Here is a 12,313-nt window from a genome sequence, read left to right as displayed (position 1 = left end):
CGGGGCTAGACGTCTGTTCGCTTCGCTGCCCCTACTAAAGGTATTGACGACAGCCACTGGCTGTAACTACCTCGTAAGGCAGTGGAGACCCGACTCTACTTTCTTCCTTCCTTTCTTTCTAAAGTACGCTTTGCGAATAAACCTTTCCCTTGTTAAGTTGGATAAGTTGTTTGTCATTTGTTCATAGAATTGTGTTATTTTATTTTATTAGGGAAATTCCCTAAAGTCCTATAAATGGCATGATTCCATTTTCGTTTGATAAAAACCGTTTTTTCGTTGTTTTGGTTTTGTTGCAGACCGTCTATAATATAATATAATATATTTGAAAATATTAAATTATTAAACATATACACATGAAATAATATATTTAAAATATATTTAAAAGTTAGAAAAATTATACAATTTCAGTATTTTTATACTGAGGTGACAGTTAATACGACATGGATTCTTTGGGCTTAAATAATTCGCATTTTTGGCGTAACTTTTTCTTACAAGATTATTACCACTTATCAAGGCCCGGAAGCCACTTAGGGATAAGGGTTATTGCATGGCCAGTTGTGTACAAATCCCAAAGAGCGATGGAAGCGTTCTATCATATATAAAATTGACACACTGGCATTCATAGGTATTTAATTTTCTATTTCAATTACGAGATAGTTGTCGGCAATGAATAAAGCTAGTGTAGTAAGCCAAAGATGGATTTGTATATGTATGCTGCTCTTATAGGTTAGAATCTTTCATTTCTTTCGTAGCCTTGAGTCCCTGGGGGCGGGGGGGGGGGGGGCATAGGCCATCTACAACTTTTGTAGATGATTTTGTAGACGACTTAATTTTTTTGCGGGGTGAGGGTTCTGGCCCACGCCCAATCTTCCTAGAAGGTACGTACAGCGCCTAGCCTTCCCAAATGATCACCCATCTGGTACTGGACAGGCTCAACGTTGCTTAACTTCGGTGATCTGGCGTGAACCGGTTTGTCAACGTGATTGTGTCGTACTTAGAGTCTTTCAACCAGCAATAATTATCACTTTCTACTCTGATGACTGTACAGACATCACTAGTGACTGGAGGTATGAAAATGTGAATATTTAAAATATAATATATATGTGTGTGTGTGTGTGTGTGTGTGTGTGTGTGTGTGTGTGTGTGTGTGTGTGTGTGTGTGTGTGTGTGTGTGTTGCGTGTTTGCGTTTGTTTGGATGGGAGGCTCGACGAACAAATGTAAGCGTCCTGAAGGAGACCAAATACCTACCATCACCACAACCATCATCCGACACCAGTTGCTATGGACGGGTCATATAATGTGCATGCCTGATAACCGCCTTCCAAAGCTAATGCCCTACGGTCAGCTAAGAGAGGGAAGGTGGTCCAAAGGAGGACAGAGAAAAAGACACAAGAACAACATAAAGACCCACCTGAGACAGTGTCACCTGAGCCTCACTAGCTGAGAGGATGCTGCTCTTCAGAGGAGCATGTAGAGCTGGGTGGTTCGTGAAGGTACGACTCACTCAGGGCCGGAGAAAAGAGGAGGAAGCAGAGAAAGGAGAGATTTACTACCAACACAACTCCTTCCGCCTCTTCCACTACCTAGTCGACCACCCACACATGGCCCAACTGTAATAAAGTCTGCGGGTAAAGGATCGGCCTCCACAGCCATCTGAGGACCCACAAATGACCAGACCCAAGCTCCTCAACGGGAGAACAATTATACTCGTCACGAGTTATTGCCTATGATGAAGGCATCAATTCCTTTTCTTCATCATATGTGAACAGAAGATGTGGTAATTTTTTTTTGGAGACTAATAGTCCGAAATAAATATAAAAATTAACATATAATGCTCATCTCAAAAAATGAATTCCAATTAAGGAATAATATATATATATATATATATATATATATATATATATATATATATATATATACCAATCGGTACGGACCCGACTATGGAAGATCAGATAATAAATAAACGTGGATGTATAAGATCAAAGAATCCAACCTTGATCGCCCTTCGGGGCCCGTGGCGCAGTTGATAGAGACGTTGAATCTCCATGGTTCCAGATGAGCATTGTCTGAAGATAGCGGTTTCAATCCCACCCAAAGCGTGCCAGAGGTTAATTGGTCAAAAACGTGGTGAGACGACAACAACTACGGATGGCAGTGATGGCTGAGAATGCAGTTAGGATATTCGAAGTTCCTATCCGTCGCGGTTACCACCTGACGAAGACCAGAGGAAGTTGGCCGAAACGTTGTGAACCAATAAAAAGAGCCAAAAACAACAACTAATAAAGATGAGACTAATAGTCCGAAATAAAAATAAAAATTAACATATAATGCTCATCTCAAAAAATGAATTCCAATTAAGGAATAATATATATAGAAGTTCTGGTATTGTTTATATGTCGTAGATGTGGAGCTCGATTAGTTGTCATGACTCCTCGCATGCAGTGATAAACGTCGTAATCTGGTGATTCCATTTGCGTTTTCCTTTTTGTTTTTGACAACAGTTGTATCCATAAAGCTTAAATTGTTGGTCTTCATCCTGCGTTCTTTATATTTGCTTGTATTTCGGTTAATTTGCTTTTACCAAATATTACTTTATATATAGCATATTGCATAGTTTGTTAACATTTCAGATTGCCTTTTATCATTCCGTGTAATGGAATAAAAATAGAGCTTCGAAAGATACGTTTACATGTGTTCAAATTTTCAGTTAAAAGATAAACTTGGACTATCATCGTAGCTACGTATCGCTCTTTACTTCGATCTATGACGTTATATCCCCAGCACGTTAGCTTTTTTTCTGACTGCATTTATGTTTTGACACACGAACGATCGAATCTCTATCTGTTATCTCTGTCTATTATATAAAATGGACTTTGTCTTTGTGTCTGTGAGTTTGCTCCCTATGGACTCTAAAACGGCAGAGCCTATTTTTATGAAAATTTACACGGCGATATTTTATGTGCGTTACATTGTTCTTAGATAGGTTTTGTACCGATATGTTTTCGATAAGTATCGATAATCGATAGCCGAATGAATGAAGTAACAGGCAATTTTGGCCAAAGTTAACACCTTACATAGCTCGAATGTATGTTTCAAATTCGAGCACAATTCAAGTATGATACTTGATTTTTGCATTTTAAACTCTAATTCAAGCTATCATGTGGAAAAATAATTTTATAAAATCACCAGTAAGTTCTCTACAGTACAATGTAGACTACAATGTATTTTTAACTAAACCACTGCGAGAGGAATGTGAACTTCCTCTCAGTGCACCGCGACGAGGTCCCAAATATAGCAGGAAAATAATCAATTGGATTTAAAAATAGGCAATTTCATCAATTCCGATGACAATAAAAATATGGGAGTGTGCAACATTGCAATATTGCTGTATGTATATAAACGAATAAAGATTTACAGTAACGTAAAAAATAAATTATAATAGTTATTAAAGATTGTCAATTGTGACAAGTAATTAAACTCGTATAGTAAAAATAATCGATACAGTACAAAAGGAAATGTGTAAGAGCGAATGTGTGTGTGTGTGTGTGTGTGAGAGAGAGAGAGAGAGAGAGAGAGAGAATGAAAACTGCTGTAAGAGTTACCGAAAGAGTTACAGGAAAGGCTGGATTAGTGAAATTCAAATCTGGGACAAGCTCATTATTATTTGCCATGCCAAATACAGAACAAAGTTGATAATGTCTAGATAATAAAAATCCAAACAATAGATAAATAATCGACTTTATCTCTTGTTTGATTATTTCGACTGCATGGAGAGCGCCCAGCTCCAGATTTCTTTCGCCTTCACCACGGGGAGAAGTCTATCACACTTGGAGCTCTATTCTTCTGCGTCTCTTAGGCAAATCGATTAGCAGTGCAACTCTTTCAACTGTTCACTTGAATCAGTTGAATAAATGTGTGTCAATTTCATTCAATAATACGTATTTAACATCTAGTGACGTCATTTCCAAGTCATCGAACTTTCCTGAACTAGGACAATCTCTTGAATATATTTCATTACTGTAGTTAGTTAAATATGATTTATAATGCCACATATATGTTCAAAGGAAGAGAGGTAAAGTTTAGTTTATAGTTAGGTTAGAGTTAGTTTGAGTTTACGCCCCCAAACATAGTACTATCGCAATCACCACTCTTCACAATAGTTCACCTGAACTTGTGCAGTAGCAATTGCGCAAAAGTAGTATGCATTTTGCCGTTTTATCACTTAAAAGTCACGTAAATGTAGGCAAAAGTTTAGGGAAGACAGAAATACTTGTAAGAGATAAATAGTTGCCCATAAGAGAAGGCACATTGAAATGACCAGGAAATGCAAAACATATGATCTCGTGATTTCTGGAAAATTCATAATAGTGTGATAAATAATGGATACTCCACAATTCTCTCAATATCCAACAACCATGAAGTCGCTTGCACGGAACTGAGTTAGCTTACTTGCTTTCCTGGCTGTTCGTTCCCTTTCAACTTCATCTTAGACCCTCAAACCATCCTTTTTCAAAGTTATTTGTGCGAACATAAACAATAAACGTAGATCTGAAAATAGCCGCTTATTTTGTCCATGATAGCATAAAAATACTGGCCACTTAAAAGGTTTGTGAAGATGATATCATCGCTGCTATACTAATTTAAATATGTTCCACTGCATTAGCCCTTATGGTCTCCAAACTATTTAACAAGTACCAAACCGAGGCTGTTTTTTCTGATAGCTGGTGAGTTGTTTCCGTTGTACCAGTATTTAAGAATTCTGGCGAAATTACTTTTCAGCTAAATTATATCTTTATTAGTGTCCTACCCCTTTTCGCTAAAATTGTTGTGTCTTTAATCAGTCAAGTACTAGTTAACTATCTTGCAAATACAAAGCTTCTTTCTGAAAAACAGTATGGATGTATGTAAGCCTATTCTACTGCGGATGTTTTAACTGACTTAACTAAACACATATACCATGCACCAGAGAAGGCAGGGGAATCTAGAGCTGTAGTCCTTGATATATCCAAAGCCTCTAACAAAGTATAGCATGAAAAGGTTCTCATGAAAATTAAATCATACGACATTTCTGGACATAAGCTGATGCTTTCTAGACAAGATGATGCTTTCCGGCCAAAAACAGACGCGAAACAACTTGTAGAAAAATAAGTGTCTTTATTTTTTTTCCAAAATGCTGCGACTACTAAAATCAATTGTTTGCGTGTAGCAACGAGATACTTAGCGACGACGTGGAATAGAGAGGCGGCGGTTGACGGTGGTCGGTAGAAATCAAGCGGTGTCACAACGACCGGGCGCGTGTTTGTTTTCTCTCCTTCTCCTCTGGCAAGTTCCCGTTTTGTTTATATCAGTTTCGAGTTCCCCGATGCACCTGCGATGTCAACGGCTTTAACCTGTGATCCTATCAACGTGTACATCCGGCTCCTGCTGCCTTTGACAATCCAACACATGCAGATGTTTCCGCACAATGCACTGTGCGACAAACAGAGAAGAGAAAAATATAGGTTCTCGTTGATGGCCGTACGTCTAAACAACATGATATTAAGGCAGGTGTGCTCCAGGTTTCGATCCATTGACTATGTTATTTTTTATATTCGTTAATGACATCCTTGATTAAACGGTGTCACAGATTGATATATTGGCTAAATAAAACACCGCCCTTTATTATAGGCATGATTGAAAAAACGAATGTACACATATCTAAGAGAAAAATGTCAGAAACCCTTGAAAACAACTTTCAGTCTGTAGTAAATGGAGCTTGTTGGTAACAGTTAATGATACTATAACTAAGCTTCTTTAATTTCACAACCATAAAAATAAACTGTTCACTCAACGATTATCATGAATAAATAGAACCTTATCTTAGAGCTCATCTTTCAAACACCCTGGCCTAAAATTAATAGGCAACATGAATTGAAACAAATTCATAAGGACAATACTAAGGCTGCTGCAAAAAATATAGGCTCCCTCTACCGTGCAAGAAAGTACTCACACAACAGAGAATCCTATATATATGTATATGTTTACAAAGCCACAATTCGTCCATGCATGAAGTATTATTGTCACATCTAACTAGTGCATCTACTATTAGTCTTTAGTTTTATAAAGAGTAAAAAAAGTTCAAATCTAATACATCATGCACTGTCAGTAAAGATCTAACCACTGCCCCATCGCCTCAATATAACATCTCTGTAGTTGTGGTCTGAAGAACTGATACACTTCTACCCACTTGATGTACATAACTCCGACAACCCCGTTTAGCATCAAACATTCACTCCTTCACTGTAGATGTCTTTATATGCGGAAATCTTTCAATTCTTATAGTTTCTTTCTTCGGAGTTCTAGATTTTTTAATGTTTCCTGCTAATCGATTGTACTACCTTCAGGTGTTTAAATGTAAGGTGAACAGACATCTCACTGCTCCCAACTGTCTCCCTAATAGTCGTTATCCTAAACATTAGTCTCTTTACCTTTCCAGTGGCAACAAGCGTTGATGGAATTGAAATTGAGTACAACAAAACGTTCGGGATAGTGTAAAAAAAATTCGGCTGTGTAACAGTGACATCATTTCAAAAAGGATATGGAACTTTCTCGAAGTAAGGCAATTTCTTGAATACATTTTATTACTGTACTTCGTTAAATATTAAGTTTTTATATAATGATGCGAATTCATATTTTTGCAGATAAAAAAACAGCTTTAGTTTCTAGATATTTTTTTTTTTTTTTTTTTTTTTTTATTCAATTTTCACCCCAAACAAGGCACAGTGCCACTTTGAAGCAGGGGGCTACTATTAGGGAATTAATTAGCGGGGTCATTATGAAGGGAGAAGAGTAGAAAGATGTTTGTTAACATTACACTTGAACTTCTGCATATCATTGCAGTTGGGAAAGCAGAATCCCGGAAGGGAGTTCCAAAGACCCGCAGTTCTGGGGAAGAAACTATTGGAGTAAAAGGCTTTCTTGCACCTAGGGATCTCCACTGTAAAGGGATGAGACTTAGTAGCTTGTCGGGTTTGTCGGGGGTAGTTACGTCGGGGAGGTACAAGTGTTTGCAGTTCGTCAGAGCATTCACCATAAAAGTATTTGTAGAACAGGCAGAGGGATGCAACATCTCGTCGATGGGACAGAGGTTGAAGCCCAGATGACAGTTCAGGACCTATCAGGTTTGCGACTCTTTTTTGAACCCTGTCCAGGAGCGAGAGACAAGCAGCAGATGCACCAGCCCAGATGTGACAACAGTACTCCATACATGGGCGAATGGTTGCCTTATAGAGGTATAGGATACTGGCAGGCGTAAGTAGTTTTCTAGCACGGTAGAGGGAGCCAACCTTCCTTGCAGCAGCCTTGGCAATGCTCTCAATGTATCTATTCCAGTTCATATTCCCTGTAAACGTTAGGCCGAGGAGTTTAAAAGAAGTACTTTCAGGCAATGTGTTCTTGGCCATTGCTATTGGTGGTAGAGAAGGTTTCTTGTAGTTATTGAAGGAAACAAGCTTAGTCTTAGCAGCATTGAATGAGACCAACCATTTTTGTCCCCATTCCACTACGGATTGGAGGTCATCCTCTAGTGTTTCTGCCATTTTCTTGGATATGTGTTCATTTGTTTTCCCCTCATATCTGTTATAGAGAGTGGTGTCATCGGCAAATATACCCATCTCCGAAACAATATTATCAGGGAGGTCGTTTATGAATATCAGGAACAATAGAGGTCCAAGGATAGACCCCTGAGGTACTCCCGCATTTATGTCATATTGTTTGGATGTACGTCCGTCGAGGACAACTTTGATTTTTCTATTACTTAAGAAGGATTTAATTACGTTATGAATTCTTCCAGTGATTCCATATGATCTAATTTTCCTTAGAAGACCATCGTGCCATACCCTGTCAAAAGCCTTAGATATATCAAGGGCCACCGCTCTACCCTCCCCTGTTTTATCCAATGAACGGTATATACGTTCAGAAACTACAGTTAAGATATCTGCTGTTGAACGGGCTTGCCTGAATCCATATTGTTTGTCAGTCAAGAGTTTAGCAGCTGTTAGGTGCTGGACTAGGGCTTTATTAACTAAGGACTCAAATATTTTGGCGAAAAGCGGGAGGAGGCTAATGGGGCGATAATTTAGTGGGTCAGTTCTTTCACCAGAATTCTTGAAGACTGGTACCACAGAGGCGGTTTTCCAGCAGTCGGGAAAACAAGATTCGTTAAGGCATTTATTGTAAAGTTTGGACAGAACTGGAGCAACCTCGGCAGAGCATTTTTTTAATAGCACAGCCGGGATGAGATCTGGTCCACATGCTTTAGAGGTGTCTAGGTTTTTTATAATAGCATGTACCTGAGAAGGGGTGATTTTCAAGTCGTCAAGTGTGGCGTCTGTTCGCAGAGGAAAATCAGGGAGTGAGTGGTGTACCGAGTTCAGTGTGGAGTTTGAGGCAAACCAACTGGCAAGCAGATTAGCCTTGTCAGTTGCCGTGCAAACAACCTCATGATTGTTTGTTAGTGGGGGAATAATTGACTGTCCATTATTAACTACGCTGTTGTAGATTTTCCAAAAATCCCGGGTTCCTAATTTCTGTGCTTCGATGCGCTTTCTGGTGGTTTCAGAGTAATCTGACTTAGCTGTGTCTATCACTCTCTTACAATTATTTCTAGCTTCTATAAACTTCTGTTTATTTGAGCTGGACTTATGTCGGTTGAATCTGCGGAACGCATGCTGCCTTTGACAAATGGCAGCTGCACAAGCAGAAGTAAACCATTGGGGGGAGTGGGGCTTGCTATAGTATTTCCGTGCGGGAACATGTGCTTCAATAGCAGTTTTGAACCATTCAGTTGTCTCATTTGCACACTGTTCCGCTGGAAGAGTAAAGATATTTTGCCATGGGGCATCTCTGATGAGCTCCCTGATGGCTTCCCAATCAGCCTTTTTGTAATACCTCGTTGTTTTGAGTAGTGGGTCTTCAGTTTTAGGGCGAGAATTTAGGCTGATTTCTACCATTATCACAGCGTGATCAGCATTCCCGAGTGGGCTATGGGCATTTGTTGTACAGTCATTGGGAACTGTTGTCAGAAAGAGATCTAGAAGTGAGGCATGTTGATTGTGCTGGTCTGGGAAACGTGTCGGAAATGTAACCATCTGAGATAGGGAATGAGATATAGAGAAGCTATATGTGGCGCTACCAGCTACGTCTGTGTGATTTGAGAATCCTAGCCAGTTACTGTGGTGGACATTGAAGTCACCAAATACATGTATTTGTGCGCTAGTATCGAGGGAGAGTGCTATATCTATGCTGTCTGAGACTTTGTTTATTAGGGTACAGTCTTGGTTTGAGGGAGAGCGGTAGAGAAAATATACGTTAAGGTAAATAACAGTTCGGTTATAGATAAATAGCTATACATTAATACAGCTGCAGCCCCTCTCTCATCGCCGCAGTGTTGCATCACTGTGCCAGTTTTACAATTATTTTAATGGAATGTGTTCTGAGGAACTTGTTTCACTTGTACCCACTCGACGTACATATCCCCGACAAGCCTGCTTAGCAATAAGATCTCATCCCTTCACTATTGTTGTCTTTAAATGCCAGAAAGCTTTCTATTCTAATAGTTTCTTTCCTCGAACAGCTAGACGTTGGAATTCCCTTCCTAGTTCCTGCTTCCCTGGCTATACTGATATGCAGTAGTTTAAATGTAACATAAACAAATATTTTGTTAATCTTTCCTAGACGTGGCCACAAATAGTAGCCCCTTACATCCAAGAGGCCGTATGCTTTGTAAGGGGTGAACACGAGTAAAAAAAAATAAATACAAAATATTAAGATAAAATAAACGGTTTCTTTAAATCATCCTTGTTGCATCCTTGTGACATGTTTTCTGAAAGGTCATCGAACTTTCCTTAGCTAGGACACTTTATGGAATGTTTTTTTGTTCACGATATGTCGTTACATGTAGAGTATGTATTGTATAATATAATTTTAAAATAATAATGACAAAACACATTATAGTTGACAGAACGGTGTGTAAGGCATTGTTGGCAGCTGGTTTGACTGTCCCACACCCAACGTTACAATCTACAAAGGAAGAAAATTAAAAAAGAGCATAAAAAATAAAGAAAAATGTTCAGCAGATCAAATATTCCAAAACAATTCTTCATCTTAATCTAAACTAAGTGGATATTGTGTTGCTTTTGGTGTTAGCTAAGCCAGTGTGCTGTAATACCCAAATTATTTGTGTGTGTGTTTTTGTTACTGACTTTCACTCTTGGCAAGGCATATCGTCACTTGGACATAAAGGGGCTGCTATTTGGGAATCATGCTGAAGAAGGATCAACAAGATGGTGGTTCACGTTACACTTAAACTTCTGCATATCAGTACAGCCAGGGAACCAGGTAGCAAAAGAGGTTTCTAAAGTCTCGCAGTTGGATTGACTAAATTATTAGAGTAGAAAGCTTTCTGGTATTTACGGACCTCAACAGTGAAGGGTGTGATCTTGTTGTTACCGCAAGTACGACGCGGTCATCAGAGCGCATTCTATAAAAATACGTCTAAAACATACACAATGATGCAAAATTGGTGCGATAGGAGCTTAATTGAGAAAGTGGGACTTATAAGATTGGTTGGTTGGTTGGTTGGTTGTTTTTGTTTTACGGCATATCAACCCTTTTCGGGTTATTTAATGCCGAATCCAAAGATTTTGAAGAAAAAAATTTTAATAGAATATATTTGTTGTTTTCACGTCGGTTTCTATTTATCCCATAGTTGGGACCCTAACAGGTACTACCACTCCGGGTCAGAGTGGACCTGGGAGCAATGGTAATTAAAGGGTGGCTCCACACTCCCCAAAGCCCACAAGCTGGGGCCTCACCACTGGATATAGTTTAAGGTCATATCCAGGACCCTCATTGAGGGACTTCTACCCTCTGCAGGGGGGAAGTCGGCGTATTCTAATGCCCCACCGACAGGGCCTATAAGATTGGAGACTATTTTTTTAGATCTTCTCCAAGAGGTAGAGATTAGTGTTAGATGTACCAGCCAAGATGTCGCAACAATACTCCATGTATGGGCGAATGGTGGCTTTGTAGAAGTTCAGGATACTTTCAAGTGTGAGTAGTCTTCTAGCACGGTAAAAGGGAACCCGCTTTTTTGCAGCAGCCTTTACAATGTGCTCAATATATTTGTTCCAATACATATTTCCTGTGAATCTTAAGCCAATCAGTTCGAAGGAATGATTCTATGGTGGGATGTTATTTGTCATAGATATCGGTGGTTGGAGATGGATTTGTAATCGTTAAAGGTTTTATTAACATCAATATTAAGGGATCTATCAAAAGATAAAGTAAAACTTATGTGATTGCATATTCTGGCGTTATACATTGGATAAAGTAAAAAATAAACAGGTATACACATATACAGAAACAAGCTTCTGTTCCTTTCGATGTACAGTCAGATACTCTGAAACCATCATCTTCTGTAGACATCTTAAGAGCGAAATAGCTGCAGCATACGGTTGCCTTCACCCACACTTAAAACTTGTTGAGATGTTATCCCTATTATAAGTCGTTAATCATCTAATGCTATAACTATTACAAAAGATGGGGGGGGGGGGCTTTCCGACTTGATTAAAATGAGTTATTATTTTAGAAATACCGTTTGATCAAAGTACTATAGTTGTTCCTATTTACTTGCACCTCCCCCATAAAGGCAGGGTTAAACGCAAGGTCGTTTTTTTAATGGGAGAAAATCCAGCTCCAAAAAACGGGATAGGATCAAAAATAAAAATTGCCTATGTCTAGAAGGATTTATCCTCCAATGATCGTAGACAGAAAAGGTGAAGTGTAGTATCAGAACATATACTACACTTTGCCCTTTTTTAGAGAGCAAAGTGGATATAGCTGTTATCTGCAACAAGTATTCGCTCTGTCTGCCCATCTCAAACCCATTGAGCTAGTGCATTTTAATTATTTTTTAATTATTTTCTTTCTCAGAATTTTTATGTCTTTTAGCGAAAAGGTTAAGATTTACCCGGATCTATTGACCATTTCTTGGACTCCTAAGTATCGGTTAAGGGAGGTGGGAAGGGAAAGGGGAGTAGGAGACGTAAGAAAGAAGCGGAGAGGGGAAGAGACAAAGGAGGATTGAGGAAGAGGAAGGAGAGGGAGATGAAAAAGAAGGAAAGTAGTAAAAGAAAGAAGGGGGAGAGGGGGCGCATAACTTGTTTAATATTGGTGGTTTCTTTTCTCTCGCTTTACCGAAACCTGTTACCATAGAACACCTTTAATATTGTTTAACATTACATTCGTTAGCTTTATGCTTGTTTATTTAAT

The sequence above is a fragment of the Euprymna scolopes genome, chromosome 12 (assembly GCF_053919585.1).
Source record: "Euprymna scolopes isolate OS-2025 chromosome 12, ASM5391958v1, whole genome shotgun sequence".
In the NCBI taxonomy this organism is placed as follows: domain Eukaryota; kingdom Metazoa; phylum Mollusca; class Cephalopoda; order Sepiida; family Sepiolidae; genus Euprymna; species Euprymna scolopes.
Note: the sequence above shows the minus strand (reverse complement) of the source record.